Source organism: Pleurodeles waltl, chromosome 1_1 (genome assembly GCF_031143425.1).
Source record: "Pleurodeles waltl isolate 20211129_DDA chromosome 1_1, aPleWal1.hap1.20221129, whole genome shotgun sequence".
Lineage (NCBI taxonomy): Eukaryota > Metazoa > Chordata > Amphibia > Caudata > Salamandridae > Pleurodeles > Pleurodeles waltl.
The window spans coordinates 47,280,861-47,297,338 of NC_090436.1; the positions used below are offsets into that span (position 1 = coordinate 47,280,861).

Consider the following 16,478-nt stretch of genomic DNA (forward strand, 5'->3'; position numbering starts at 1 on the left):
ACATAGTTGCCCCCCTTGAACCTCCAACAGCTTCAGGCAATAGGTTTATCCTTGTGGTAGTGGACCATGCCACTAGGTATCCTGAAGCTATTACCTTAAGGATCACTACAGCTCCTGCAGTGGCAAAAGCCCTCCTGGGAATCTTTTCCAGAGTGGGTTTCCCTAAGGAAGCGGTGTCAGACAGAGGTAGTAACTTCATGTCTGCATACCTCAAAGCTATGTGGAAGGAGTGTGGTGTAACTTACATGTTCAGTACTCCTTATCATCCACAAATGGTCTGGTTGAGAGGTTCAATAAAACTCTCAAAGGTATAATTATGGGACTCCCTGAAAAACTCATAAGGAGATGGGATGTCCTGTTGCCATGCCTCTTTTTTGCTTACAGGGAGGTACCCCAAAAAGGAGTGGGCTTTAGCCCCTTTGAACTCCTCTTTGGGCAGCCTGTAAGAGGTCCCCTTGCTCTTGTGAAGGAGGGTTGGGAACAACCTTTAAAAGCTGCAAAGCAAGACATTGTGGACTATGTACTTGGCCTAAGATCCAAAATGGCTGAGTACATGAAGAAAGCCAGTAAAAACCTTCAGGCCAGCCAAGAGCTCCAAAAGCAATGGCATGACCAGAAGGCTGTTCTGACCGAGTACCACCCAGGACATAAGGTGTGGGTATTGGAGCCTGTCGCCCCAAGAGCACTCCAGGACAAATGGAGAGGACCCCATCTCATTGTTGAAAAGAAAGGTGAGGTCACCTACTTGGTAGACCTGGGCACTGCCAGGAGTCCCCTTAGGGTGCTCCATGTCAATCGCCTGAAACCTTACTATGACAGGGCTGACTTAACCCTGCTCATGGCAACTGATGAGGGGCAGGGGGAAGTGACCCTCTCCCTGACCTCTTCTCCACCACTGAAGCTGATGGCTTAGTGGAGGGAGTGGTGCTTGCAGATTGCCTTACTGCCGAGCAGAAGGACAACTGTATAAATCTCCTAGGCCAATTCTCTGACCTCTTCTCACTGATCCCAGGTACAACTACCTGGTGTGAGCACACAATCAACACTGGTGACAGTTTACCTGTCAATAGTAAGATGTATAGGCAACCTGACCATGTCAGAGATTGCATAAAACAAGAGGTACAGAAAATGCTGGATATGGGAGTGATTGAGCCTTCTAAGAGCCCATGAGCTAGCCCAGTGGTGCTTGTCCCTAAACCTCACAGTAAAGATGGTAAAAAGGAAATTAGGTTTTGTGTTGACTATAGGGGTCTCAATCAAGTAACCAAAACTGATGCTCACCCTATACCCAGGGCAGATGAGCTAATAGATACACTGGCTTCTGCCAAGTATCTACGCACTTTTGACTTACCTGCAGGGTATTGGCTGATTAAGCTGTCAGAAGATGCTAAAAAGATTGGATTTTGAATTCCCATTAATTTGAGTTCTTGAATCATAGGTCTAGTTATTCCCCAACTGAAGTTATACATTCCTATGCACATTTAGGGCCTTCTTTAGGGATTACATATGTATTAAAAAAGGATTGTTTATGCTGGGCAAAGGGGTTATTTAGCCAGGTCAAATTAGCAGTTTTAAAACTGCCATGCTAGGCTGAAAGGCAGTCTAGAGTCACGTTTTCACTTTGGCACAATCAGCGCTGCAGTCCACTGGTGACATTTAACTTACAGGCCAGAGGTACATATAGTGAGGTGGACTTGCAAAAAGGGCATTTCTTTACAACATCCGTTACATGCCTCAAGAAATCTACTTATCAGGAGGAGCTATTATTAAGGCCTATTAGCCCATTCTCGTGAGAGAACTCGAGCTAGCAAAAAAACAAAGGTGTTCTATTCATTCAAAAGGTGAATAAACATTAAAGATACCCTTAAACCATGTTTTTATCTTGTCTCATTTGCAGTGCATTGAAAGACAGAGGTCAAATGTCAGCTTATGTCTTCTTACAAATTGTTGTTTATTTTATCAAGGAGATTAGTGTTCACTTTTCTTTCTCTGACTTCAATCTTAGAGGATTTTGTGAAGTGAACTCTCTTACAATCCTACTGGGGTACAGGAAGTGAGAAATGAAAGACTGAAGGAAGCTAGTTTTTGGACTGTAGCACATCTTTTAGTAACTCTGAAGTGTGATAGAAAGAAAGATGTTAATAGGATCAGAACATACCAGAACACTTTATTTGGTGATGAGCAAATTATGAATATTTGCTAACCCAAATTCCACACATCATTGTTTATATACCATGTACTTGTATCAGTAAAACTGGATGTTAGTGAGAACGTGTGACTATTTCAATGAACTATATGATGTCTGCAAATGACAGTTCTGCACCACGTGAAGCTATAGTAAGATATTTAATAAAATTCGAGTTTTTAAACATGAACTGACAAACATTCCAAAAGGGCATGCCAGGCGTCATTTGTACTCTAAGGACTTCATTTCAACCTCAGCGGTCTTTTTGTAAGACCGCTGAGGTTCCGCCGGGCCGAAGACCGCCAGTAGTGGCGGTCTTCTGCCAACCATATCATGACTGGTGGCGACCCTCCGCCCTTTTTTGGACGGAGAGCCGCCAGCAGCCATACTGGTGGTCGGCAGTGTAGTGGAGGCTGCTCCACCGTCACCGCCACATCATCAGAACACCGCCCACCGAATTACGTTCCAGTATTCGGTGTGGCGGTGTTCTGCTGACGGGGTGCTGGCGGCAGAGCAGCCTCCATGGAACCCGTTCCCTTCCGGAGGACCACCGAACAAGGTAAGGTGATCGTCCGACAGGGGAGGGGGTGGGGGGGCGTTGTGTGGTGTGTGCGTGCATGAGGGTGTGAGTGTGAGTGTTTAGAGGGGGTGTGTGAGTGCGTGTATGTATGTGGGGGTGTGATGTGTGTAGGGGAAATGTCTTGTGTACGTATGTGTGCTTGTAAGTGCCAGAGTATGTGTGTGAGTGGTGTGTGTGTGTCTGCGTGAGTGGGGGGGTGTTTAGGGTGGCCTATGGAGGTCGGGGATGGGTGGCGAGGGGGCCCTACCACCTTTGAGGAGTGGTAGGGAGGTTGTGGGTGTTGGGGGTGGACTCAGGGGAGTGGGGCGGGGGAGACCCCAATCAGTGCCAGGGAACCAATTCCCTGGCACTAAGAGTGTCTACTGCCATGGATTTCGTGGCGGTTCAAAAACCACGAAATCCATGGTGGTATGTGGGATCATGATCCCGCAGGCAGACTAGTGACGGCCGTCAGGCTGGAGACCGCTGTCTCCAGCCTGGCGGTCGATACCGCTGTGGCAGACGGTGTGGGACATTGGCGGTTTGGCATGTGTCAAACCGCCAATGTCATAATGGGGCCGTAATTACCACCAGCCTGTTTGCGGTCCTACCGCAGGCATTGCACCATCCGCCAGGGTTGTAATGAGGGCCTATATGTGGGCTAGATTATTATTATACGTGAAGTAAATGTTTACTCTATTAGATCAAAGCAAAGAGTTTTAACAGCACACGTCCTGAACTCACATATTTGAAGGTGCCTTCATATGTGATAATGAAGAAAAAAAAGATTCCACGAAATAAAATATTTACCTTGGATCACACAATGTGAGAGCAGTTTATGGATCAAGAGTATTACAGTTAGGTTGAAAAGATCATTAAAGTCACAAGACCTGCAGGTCTGGTAATATTTGTTTAATTTTTTGAGGCCTGCATCACGGGTACTGCTGTCATAGGTGTAACCACTTCTAACACCAAATAGATAGAGTAGTGCTATATGAGAAAATTAAAACAATTACAAAATAAAATCATTTTTGTATTTTACAAATATATATTTAAATCCCTCTTGTGGCAGAATGCTTTCAAGTGTTCAAAATTCAGTCTCATTTCTATGGGTTATTAGAGTGCCAGGAAATAGGCATATTTTTAGCCTTCCTAAATAAACCATGGTTTAATTGGGTAAAAATGACTGAATTAAATTCCCAAATCTGTTGTGAAGCTCAAGTTTCAATATTACTACTAGCACCTCTCTCTCTCCATCATCACAAGCGAGCTAGTACCATGGCAAGCAAAGACAATCTTGTCATTCCAGAATGCACCCAAAGACGATCCCTTCTGAGGGCAGTCATGCTGTTGAGGCTAGACCCCTCTAATGCCACTTGTGCCAGACTCCCTGCTGGCAACATTCACACTACCGAGGCTGGACCCTCTAATGCCACCTGTGCCAGACTCCCTGCTGACAGCAGTCAGGCTATTGAGACTAGACCCCTCTAATAACACCTGTGCCAAACTCCCTGCTGACAGCAGTCACACTATTGAAACTAAGACTAGACCCCTCTAATGACACCTGTGCCAGGCTTCCTGATGACAGAAGGCCCACTATCGAAACTGGACCCCTCTAATGCCACCTGTGCTTGACTCCCTGCTCACAGCAGTCACACTATCATGACTAGACAAATCTAATGCCACCTGTGCTACAAACCCTGCTGACAGCAGTCACGCTATCAAGACTGGACCCATCTAATGCCACCAATTCCAGGGTCCCTAGTGAAAGCAGTCACACAATGAAGAATGTACCCTCTAATGCCACAATTCAATAGCTCCTTCTCTTAGGATTTAGCTGTATGCTAAGAAACGCATAAAATATATTTACATATAATGAATTAAACACAAATAATTTACATAGTCAGTAGTGAGTCGGTAAACCTCCCAACGATCCAGCTTCATGTTGGGCACTTCTGAGAAAGTATGGTATGGTAGGTGCAATTCATAGACGCATGTGATGATGAAAACAAACATTACTTCTCCTGAGTCTGGGCTTGGGAGGTAAAAGTCATACACAGCAAGCATTAACCAAGAAGGTAACGGTTGTATGTGATTTCATAGAAAAACAATTTCATGGAATACGAATACTGTGAAACCATTTCATCTAAACTGTTAAATGGAATTTTTCAGAATGAATGGCATTTACCTTTTCGTAGCAACCAATTCATAGAATGTATTTTGGATCGAAAATGGCTTGTGAATGCTTATTTCTTTATTTGTAAATGCATTGGTTGCAGGTCTTAATTTGAGAAACAGTTTTCTCCGAGATACTTATTTCAGTGCTTTACTTCAGGGGACAATATTTATATATTTTACACTGTCAAACAATTACTTTGTATGCTGTTAATTCACTGACCCATCACAACCCATAAACACCATCAATCCCTGTCCCCTAAAATCCCACACCACACTCAAGCTACACTCATCCCTGAAGCACTAAAAGCCATTTTTACCCCAAAATTCCGCCATCCCTGAAACATAAAATCACTCACTACCCCTAACGCCACCCATTGCTGTACCCTAAAAGCCCCTTTATATGCCTAAACCCCACCCATCCCATACCCTTAAAACACCTCAGCACACCCAAGCTCCATCCATCCCGGAACCCTAAACAACCCTCACCATCCCTTAAGCACCAGCCATTCATGTCCTTTAAGAACTCATCACCCTAAAAGTGTCACCTCTGAACCTTAAAAAACCCTTTATACATCTAAACTCCACTCATCCATGAATTCTTAAAACCCCTCACCACCCTAAACTCAACCCCATCCTGAACCCTAAAAACTCTTCATCACCCCAGCCACTACCCATACTTCAACCTTAAAAACTATAACAAGCCCTAGAATCCCCAATGGACGAATCTTAAAACTCCTCAACACCCTTACACACATCCATCCCTGGAACCTAAAAATACATCACACACCACCAGAGCACTCCTCCATGAATGCTACAACTACTCATCATCCATACTCTCCACCCATCTCTGAAACCTAAAAGCCCCCTTTCTATGCCTGAACCCCAATTATTCCTGATCCCTAAACACCCCTCATCACCCATCTCTGAACTCAAAATTCTCACAGCAGTCCTAAACTCCACTCATTTTTTGTGTATTTCATTAAAATTTACTTTTCTCAAAATTGGTTTCCCATGATTTGGTTTCCTCCAAAGTGATTTCTCAGTTTTCGTTTTCCATTAATTCTCACACATTAGAAAGTTACAGGTCACATAATTTTACTAGTCTCCTAATTTGTTTCCAGGTATATCATATCTTTTTGCTAAGTGTACAGAATGAGCAATCGATGAGAATAGGCACTTTTTAGTTATTCTTTCTGCTACTCTTATCATCTGGTATTTGAACCCTCCACAATTATATTTTTATAATTTCTTATATTCCTTCCTTTCACAATAACTGCACATTCTGCCCCTTTGTATGTTCACAGACGGATCAGTATTATTGTTTATGGATATAAATTCCTACCAAATTTGCTGCATTTTAAAGATTATTTCTATGTGTGTTACACAGCAGTGAATTTTTGCTTATAGCGCTGTAGGACTGATAATCCACAAATGCTCTTCACACATTCAGAGCATTTCAATTACCTTTCGAATGTGTGCGTTTTCTGACATCTCTGTAGTGTTGATAAATGACTAGAGCTCTTTATTGCAATTGTATGTTTTTCCCCATGTGTCTTTGTTGATGGTTACTTAATGCTGAAGAGGCACTAAAAGTATTTCCACATTTACTACAATTTCATAGCTTCCCCCCCAGTGTGTGTCTGTTGATGTCTTTGGAGATCTGATAACTGACTAAAGCTCCTAACACATTCACTGCACATGAAAGGCTTTTCCCCTGTGTGTGTTCGCTGATGAATCCTTAATGCTGAAGAATGACTAAACCTCTTCACACATTCAGTGCATTTGAAAGGTTTTTCACCTGTATGTGTTCGCTGATGAATCCTTAAGGTGGAAGAATCACTAAAACTCTTCATACATTCAGTGCATTTGAAAGGTTTTTCTCCAGTATGTGTTCGCTGATGTCTTTGCAGGTTTGAAAATTGACTAAAACTCTTCACACATTCACTGCACTTGAATGGTTTTTCCCCTGTGTGTGTTCGTTGATGATTCCTTAATGATGTAGAGTCACTAAAACTACTTCCACATTCACTGCAATTGTATGGTTTTTCCCCTGTGTGTGCACGCTGATGTCTTCGTAGGTTTTGTAATCGACTAAAACTCTTCACACATTCACTGCATCTGTATGGTTTTTCCCCTGTGTGTGTTCGCTGATGCTCTTTTAGGAGTGCTGATTGACCAAAGCTCTTCAAACACTCAGTGCAATTAAATGGTTTTTCGCCTGTGTGTGTTCGTTGATGATTCCTTAATGTTGAATAGTCACTAAAACTACTTATACATTGACTGCAATTATATGTTTTTTCCCCTGTGTGTGTTCGCTGATGTCTCTGTAGGTGTGATAATCGACTAAAACTACTTCCACATTTACCGCACTGATATGGTTTCTCCCCAGAGTGTGTTTGCTGATGCTGTTTTAGGTTTGATACAAAACTGAAGCTCTTCTCACAGTCATTGCACGTGAATGGCTTTTCTCCTGTGTGTGTTTGCTGATGATTCTTCAATACTGAAGACTGACTAAAACTTCTCCCACATTCATTGCAATGGTATGGTTTTTCTCCAGTGTGTGTTCGCTGATGTCTCTGGAGGTGTGAGAACAGACTAAAGCTTTTCACACATTCGCTGCAATTGTATGGTTTTTCCCCTGTGTTTGGTTTCCAACGGTGTTTTACTTCTGATGACAAAATAAAGATCTGACTGCATGTGTATGTTTCTTCTTTCTTGGTAAGTGCCTCTGGATCGGGATATATTTGTCTACAACCCATGACTGTGTTTCCTGATGGGCCAACATGGCTGATAAAGCATGTATTATTCTCACACTCCCTGTTTGTGTGTGGTATTTTGGACATTTGATTTCTGGTTAAAAAAGAAAGTAAAATGGTAATTAAATACTTGTGACACTTGTAATATGTTTAAGACTTCTTTTTGGCTGGCTGTGTCTTTACATTAGATAATGTTTTTTCATGATTGCAGGTAACAATTCATCTTCCTTCTGGTTAGTGCAAACTTGGCTAGTACTCTGTATTTTAGGCAGCAGCACTCCTCTTTCCTTTATCCTTCAGTTGTTTGTCTCCACTCTGTTGTGTTTTTTCTCTTGTTGCTGTGGTTTGGCCAGAAAGAGTTTACAATACACCTAAAGCATGCAATGGACTTAGGAAGTCGAGCACTGCAGTAAGCACATCATACCAATCCCATGATCAAAGCTGGTGGTTGACACCGGTTTATACAGAAGGCCGTTTACCAGTGTTGTTGCTTTAATTTTCTAGAGGTCATTTCTTACTCTTGTGGCATGCAGGTGCACAGATCAGACTCTTACATCCACTGAATTGCCCTTGACCGCTTCATCCAGGATCTGTCAGTTTATGTGCAGGTTACTCTTTCTCTGATGAAGCTGATATTTTCCTGAATACTGGTGCTCATTATTTCTGACAGTTTATTATTCATAATCAATTTATACATTTAAGGCTTGTTTCCTGTTGGATGTAAAGAGATTGAAAAGCGTTAAATGGAAATGAATGGAATGTGAATACACAATATTTAACTGGTTGCAAAGTAGATTTCTTTTTTACCATCTTTGAAACTTAGCAAGGGATATTTACCATACAAAGAATATTTAACTAAAAGTTAGGTTGAACACGTCACATCTTGCTTACTTCAAGAAAGGAGGTGATTTATCAGTGATCACAAAGTAACTTAGTAAAGAAAGGGTGAGCACTGAGCACCCACATGCTACAGATAGAGCTTTAGTAAGATGCGTGTGGACAAGATTGTGGAAACAGAGCTGGATCAGGATGTGCTGCTGGAAAGGCAAAATATAACAAAGGTAACTGCAGCCACACTTTATGTCCATTGCTTTCCTGTTCACATTGGATCACCTGAAGTGCCAACTCATATCTTTACCTGGCTCTTTGTTAAGTTAGCTTTGCCACTTTCCCAGCCTCCGTGGGGTTAGTTCAAGCATATCTGGTTTCCTCTAACTTTGAAGATTGAAGCATTATCATTAGTTGAGGTGGGTTTCCTATCGCCACAATGTAGGAGGCTGGCCTGGCTTATAGTGGGTACCTGATGGTACTTACACCTTGTACCAGGTCCAGTTATCCCTTACTAGCAGATTAGTAGTGTTCTAGCAGCTTAGGCTGATAGAGGTAGCTATAGCAAAGCAGCTTAGGCTGAACTAGGAGACATGCAAAGCTCCTACTATACCACTTATATCATGTAGCACTATATCATAAGAATCACAATACTCAGAGTTACTAAAAATAAAGGTACTTTATTTTAGTGACAATGTGCCAAAAATACCTCAGAGGATATACTCCATTAGGAGGTAAGTAAAATACACAAAATATACACACAAACCAAAATCAGGTAAGTAAACAGTTAGGAAAGTAGTGCAAACACTGTAGAATACAATAGGATACAATAGGCCTAGGGGCAACACAAACCATATACTAAGAAAGTGAAATGCGAACCACTTAGGGACCCCAGGCCTAATGTAGCGTGTGAAGGGTTGCTGGGAGTGTAAGAAAACACTAAGGGTATCCAAGATAGCCCACCCCAAGGCCTTGAAAAGTAGGAGTAAAGTTACCCTACTTCCCCAGAAACACACTGAAGTCGTGATAGGAGATTCTGCAAAGACCACAACTGACTGCAAAGCACTGAAGACGGATTCCTGGACCTGAGGACCTGTAAAGGAAGGGGACCAAGTCCAAGTGTCACGAAAGTGTCCAGGGTGGGCAGGAGCCCACTAAACCCTGGATGAAGGTGCAAAATGTCTGCCTCCGGGTGGAAGAAGCGGAAGATGCCAGGAACTTCTCCTTTGCACAGAAGATGTCCCACGGCGTGCTGGGGGATGCAGAGTTGTTACCACGCAGAAAGACTGCAAACAAGCCTTGCTAGCTGCAAAGGTCGCGGCTGAAGAAAATGGGTGCTGCCCGGGCCCAGGAAGGACCAGGAGGTCGCCCCTTGGAGGAGGAGACAGAGGGGGCACTCTGCAACACAGAGAGCCCACGCAGAAGCAGGCAGCACCTGCAGAAGAACTTGAATACGGGTTTAAGAAAACTGAGCACGGCGGTCGTCTCAACACTACAAAGGCAGGGTCCCACGAAGCCGGTGGTCAAGTCAGCGAGTTGAGCAATGCAGGACGGAGTGCTGGGGACCTGGGCTGTGCTGTGCACTAAGGATTCCTTGCAAAAGTGCACAGAAGCCCTAGCAGCTGCAGTTCTCAGTACACAGGATTACTGTCTGGCATGGGGCGGCAAGGACTTACCTCCACCAAATTTGGACAGATGGACCACTGGACTGTCGGGGTCACTTGGATCCAGCTCCTGTGTTCCAGGAACCACGCTCGTCAAGATGAGAGGGGACCCAGAGGACCGGTGAAGCAGAAGTTTGGTACCTGCGTTAGCAGGGGGAAGATTCTGTCAACCAACAGGAGATTTCTTCTTGGCTTCTAGTGCAGGGTGAAGGCAGACAGCCCTCAGAGCATGCACCACCAGGAAACAGTTGAGAAAGCCGGCAGGATTAGGCGCTACAATGTTGCTGGTAGTCTTCTTGTTACTTTGTTGCGGTTTTGCAGGCGTCCTGGAGCAGTCAGCGGTCGATCCTTGGCAGAAGTTGAAAAGGGAGATGCAGAGGAACTGTGGTGAGCTCTTGCATTCGTTATCTGACGAGAAACCTACAGGAGAGACCCTAAATAGCCCTCAGAGGAGGATTGGCCACCTAGTCAGGTAAGCACCTATCAGGAGGGGTCTTTGATGTCACCTGCTGGCACTGGCCATTTAGAGGCCTCCATTGTGCCCTCACACCTCTGCATTCAAGATGGCAATGGTCTTGGACACACTAGAGGAGCTCTGGGCACCACCCCTGGGGTGGTGATGGACAGGGGAGTGGTCACTCCACTTTCCTTTGTCCAGTTTTGTGACAGAGCAGGGGCTGGGGGATCCCTGAACCGGTGTAGACTGGCTTATGCAAGGAGAGCCCCATCTGTGCCCTTCAAAGCATTTCCAGAGGCTGGGGGAGGCTACTCCTCTCCAGCTCTCAACACCTATTTCCAAAGGGAGATGGTGTAACACCCTCTCTCAGAGGAAATCCTTTGTTCTGCCTTCCTTGGACTCGGCTGCCCAGACCCCAGGAGGGCAGAAACCTGTCTGAGGGTTGGCAGCAGCGGTAGCTGCAGAGAAAACACCAGAGAGCTAGTTTGGCAGTACCCAGGGTCCATGCTGGAGCCCCGGGAATGCATGGGATTGGCACCCCAATACAAGATTTGGCTTGGGGGGACAATTCCACGATCTTAGACATGTTACATGGCCATGTTTGGACTTACCATTGTGAAGCTACTTATAGGTATTGACCTATATGTAGTTCACATGTGTAATGGTGTCCCCGCAATCACAAAGTCCTGGATTATTGCCCTGAACAATGTGGGGGCACCTTGGCTAGTGCCAGGGTGCCCTCACACTTAGTAGCTTCGCACCTAACCTTCACTAAGTGAGGGTTAGACATATAGGTGACTTATAAGTTACTTAAGTGCAGTGTAAAATGGCTGTGAAATAACGTGGATGTTATTTCACTCAGGCTGCAGTGGCAGTCCTGTGTAAGAATTGTCTGAGCTCCCTATGGGTGGCAAAAGAAATGCTGCAGCCCATAGGGATCTCCTGGAACCCCAATACCCTGGGTACCTAGGTACCATATACTAGGGAATTATAAGGGGGATCCAGTGTGCCAATTAGAATTGGTAAAAATTGTCACTAGCCTGCAGTGACATTTTTAAAAGCAGAGAGAGCATAAGCACTGAGGTTCTGGTTAGCAGAGCCTCAGTGACACAGTTAGGCACCACACAGGAAACACAATTAAGCCACAAACTATGAGCACTGGGGTTCTGGCTAGCAGGATCCCAGTGAGACAGGCAGAAGCAAACTGACACACAAGTAAAAATGGGGGTAATATGCCAGGCAAGATGGTACTTTCCTACACATAACATCTGTCCATCGCCCTCAAAATAATGTATCTTACACAGCACGTCATGTAAACTAGATTCTATAGATCTTCTAAGGTAGATTTCATTTGGATTCTGATGCATTTCAAGCTGATGTTCCTGTCTGGGCTCTTTGGTATAACAAAATGAGGTCAGCTCTGGCAGGAATCGGAGTTGTTTCTGTGCAGTAAGTTCAAAGGGGGTGGTTGATTCCAATGCTCCTGATCTGGAGGCCGGTGATGTGGGGATGTGCCCATGGAATCTTCACTCAGTCCACTGGGTCAGGTGCAGTCCTTCCTGCTCCTTATGACCTACAGGTCATCGCAGCTTGACAGTTCTTAGGCTGATGTCCCGTTCCTCACAGAATAAATATTTTCGGCAGCCCCTCCTGACATACAGGGTGCTGCTACAGACTCACACAGGGTTCGGCCCTCATCCACAGGCAGTATCTTCCACTGCAACCTTGCCTTCACCAAACAGCAATGTTTCAACAGCTAACTTTACAGCACCCTCTCCTGGTATACTTGGGTTGCCAACTTGAATCTGCGCAGGGACAATGACATGATCAGTGCAGCAGCTGTCTCTGTACACCTTGCACTGGCAGTCCACTCAACGTCGCTCCCACTGGATCTCATTCCCTCCAACATTCCCTTCACAAGCCACACTGGTCTTGGCAAGTAAGCAGGCTCAAGGGCAGGTGGTCTTGGTCTCCCTGGGTAATTTCCCCTTACCCAGCAAGTAGACTAGCAGGCTGTGGCCCCAACAGGCCTTGGTCACAGGCAGAAGTCTTGCAGAGTTTCCCCTCCTAACACAGCCTGTCTGGCTGAAGGCATATGACAATTTTTGGGGTCTTAAACTCCCCCACTTATAATCATTCCCAGACACCAAATGTGATTTGGGGTCTGGGTCTTTGATGTTTTTTGTTGGGGCTTTACTTCTTCTTTGGAAGTAAACACTTTTCTTCCTCTTCCTCTTGAAAGGCTATATGTTGCAGCAGAACGGACTTCGAAGCCGATAGACCCAAAACACAGGCCATGGGAGTGACCAGAGTTCACACCTGGATGTCAGCCACAGTGATCTATTTATCAAAAGGTTAATTGTGGGCTCCCAGCTCTGCTCTTTAAGCTTCCCTTATCAGCCCCATCTCCTTCCTAAGATATGCCCAGGCTCCTTCCTTGTGATCTCACACTGAATCAAAGAGCAATCTGTGAAGTGTACAGGGAAGAATGTCTCTTTTTCTCTCTCAATCAATCAATCAATCAATCAAAGAGATTTATCGGTTAGGGTCTCAAGGCGCTGGAGGGGGGGAGGGTAGATCACTGTTCGAAAAGCCAGGTTTTAAGGTTTTTTCTGAAGAGTAGGAGGTCTTGGGTTTTGCGAAGATGGGTGGGGAGGGAGTTTCAGGCCTTGGGGGCCAGATAGGAGAAAGATCTGCCCCCCATGGTGGTGTGTTTGATGTGGGGCACTGAGGCGAGGGAGAGGTCGGCGGAGCGGAGGTGGGGTGGGAGTGTGGAAGGTCACTCTCTCGTTGAGGTAGGTTGGGCCGGTGTTGTGGAGGGATTTGTGCGCGTGGGTGAGGATCTTAAAGTTGATCCTTTTGTCTATGGGGAGCCAGTGGAGGGATTTGAGGTGTGGTGAGATGTGTTCATGTCGGGGTAGGTCGAGGATGAGTCGTGCTGCTGAGTTCTGGATTCGTTATAGTTTGCTTTTGAGTTTTTGTGTGGTTCTGGCGTAGAGGGCGTTGGCGTAGTCAAGCCTGCTGCTGATAAGAGCGTGGGTGACTGTCTTTCTGGTCTCTGTGGGGATCCATTTGAATGTTTTCTTCAGTGTGCGGAGTGTGTTGAAGCATGAGGAGGTGAGTGTGTTGATATGATGGGTCATAGAGAGGGAGGGGTCCATGATGATGCCGAGGTTGCGTGCGTGGTTTGCGGGGGTGGGTGCTGGGCCTAGTGTGGTGGGCCACCAAGAGGGGTCCCAAGTGTTTTTGTGAGGACCAAAAATGATAACTTTGGTTTTCTTCGAGTTAAGTTTCAGGTGGTTAGCTGTCATCCAAGCAGCGGTGTCAAGGAGTGCAGCATGTAGGATGGATTTGGCGGTGGAGGGGTTGCGGTTGAGGGAAAAAATGAGTTGCGTGTCATCCGCATATGAGAGGATGGTGGTGCCGTGGGGTTTAAGGATGTTGGCTAGTGGGGCCATGTAGATGTTAAAGAGGGTGGGGCTGAGGGAGGAGCCTTGTGGGACTCCGCATGTGATTTTGGTGGCGGAGGATTGGAAGGGTGGGAGGCAGACTTTTTGGGTTCTGTTGGTAAGGAAGGAGGTGAGCCAGTCCAGGGCTAGGTGGCGGATCCCGGCATCGTGGAGTTGTGTAAGGAGTGTGTGGTGGCAGACAGTGTCGAAGGCTGCAGAGAGGTTGAGGAGTATGAGTGCTACGATCTCGCCCATGTCGATTCTGGATCTGATTTCGTCGGTGCAAGCGATAAGACAAGAGCGGTTTCCGTGCTGGGGTTCTTGCAGAACCCAGACTGGGAGGGGTTGAGTGTGTGATTTGTCTCGAGGAAGTAGGATAGGCGTGAGCTGACTAGTTTTTCCGTGACTTTGGCTGGGAAAGGGAGGAGGGAGATGGGGCCAGGGAGGTCGTCTGGGTTGGCATTGTTTTTTTTTTAGGAGCGCGGTGACTTCCGCGTGTTTCCAAAGGTCAGGGAAGGTGGTGCTTGCGAATGAGCTGTTGATTATGTCTCGGAGTATAGGGGCTATGGTGGGACCGGCCTTGTTGTATATTCGGTGGGAGCATGGGTCGGAGGGGGAGCCAGAGTGAATGGAGTTCATAGTCTTTTCAGTTTCTTCGTCGATGGTGGGGGCCCAGGTTGTGAGTAGGTTGTGGGTTGTGTGTGTTCGGTTTGTGTTAGGTGGGTGGGGGTTGTGTGTGGGAGGCGTGTGTGGTATGAAGCAGTTGTGTATGTCTTGGATTTTGCGGTGAAAATAATTTGAGAGGGAGTTGCAGAGGGTTTGTGTGTGGGTGGGGTCTTGGTTGCTGGCTTTGGGTTTGGCGAGCTCTTGATGATGGTAAAGAGTTCTTTGCTATTTTGGGAGTTGTTGTCAATACGTTCCTTGTAATGTGCTCTTTTGGTGGTGAGTATGAGTTGGTGGTGGATGCGTGTGGTGGATTTGAGGGCGGAGAAGTTTGTGGCGGAGGGTTCTTGTCTCCAGGTTTTCTCTGCTTTGCAGCATTTGCGTTTGGACTCGTGGAGTTCAGTGGTGAACCATGGGGCATTCTTGATATTGCGGGTAGTGATGTTTTTTTTGAGGGGCGGAAGAGGGCACAGGCGGTGATCCATTTGTTGAGGTTGTGAGCGGCGATGTTGGGGTCGGTGGTGTTGGGTGGGGGGGTTTGAGTCAGTTGGGAGTTCAGGTGTTCCGTGGGGATCTTGTCCCACATGCAGTAGGGGATGGTGTGTTGGTGGTGGTGTGTGGGTGGTTTGTTGTAGGAGAAGTGGACGCAATGGTGGTCTGTCCATTGGAGTTTGGTGGTGTGGGTGTAGGTGACGTGTTGGCTTGCGGTGAAAATGGCGTCTAGTGTGTGTCTAGCCGAGTGGGTGGGGGCAGTAACCAATTGTCTGAGTCCCAGGTTGGTGAGGTTGTACAGGAGGGAGGAGGAGTTGTGGTCTTGGGGGTTTTCCAGGTGGAAGTTAAAGTTGCCGAGGAGTATGTAGTCTGTGGAGGTGAGAGCATGCGTGCTGATGGTGTCAGCGATGGTGTCGCAGAAGGGGGGGCGTGGTCCAGGGGGTCTGTATATGAGTGTTCCTCTGAGGGTGGTGGTGTTGTTGATGTGGATGAGGAAGTGCATGTGTTCTGCGTTGTTGAGGGTGTCAAGGGTGTTGGTGGAGACCTTGATGGTGTCTCAGTGGAGGATGGCGATGCCGCCTCCCGGTTTGTTGAGGCGGTCTTTGCGTTGGAGTTTGTAGCCCTCCGGGGTGGCTATGGCTATGTCTGGCTCGGATGTGAGGTATGTCCATGTTTCTGTGAGGAAGATGATGTCGGGTGAATGTGATGTGATGAGGTCTCAGAGTTCTATGGCATGTTTGTGTAGGGAACGGGTGTTTAGTAGCAGACAGCTGAGGTGGTTGGGGTGGTGTGGTTTTTGTGGTGTGAGGTAGCGTATGTGGGTGTGTTTGTGGTGTTGCTGTGGGTAGGGGTGGTATTGGTGTGGGGAGTGTGTGGGTTGTGGGGTATGTTTGTGGGTGTGGTGGTAGTTGTGTGGGGGCTGTTGTGTTTGGAGTTGGTGTGGGGTGCATGGTGGTGGAGCAGGAGAAAAGGCAGGTGCAGCAGGAGAAGGGGCCTTCTGTGTGTGTGTGGCTGGTGAGTAAGCAGTTGGGGCGAGCTCCAGGGTTGAGGGAGAGGAGAGAGTGGGGGTGGTAGTGTATTCTGGGGGGGGTTTGGCTGGTTGGGGCAGGGGGAATGGCACTGGGCGTGGTCGGTCTCAGACGGGCTTAGGTGGGATAAAGGGGCAGCTGGGAGGCGGGTGTGGGCGGGAGAGCGAATGGGGCGGGAGGGGGTGGGGCCGTAGGGACGCAGCGGCGGGGAATAGGCAG

The 16,478-nt window shown here is 46.7% G+C and overlaps 1 pseudogene; it reads right to left on the reverse strand.

Moving 5' to 3' along the window:
* Positions 1-3,641: 3,641 nt before the first annotated feature.
* Positions 3,642-16,478, reverse strand: part of LOC138260798 (zinc finger protein 271-like) — a 236,718-nt pseudogene continuing 223,881 nt past the window's right edge.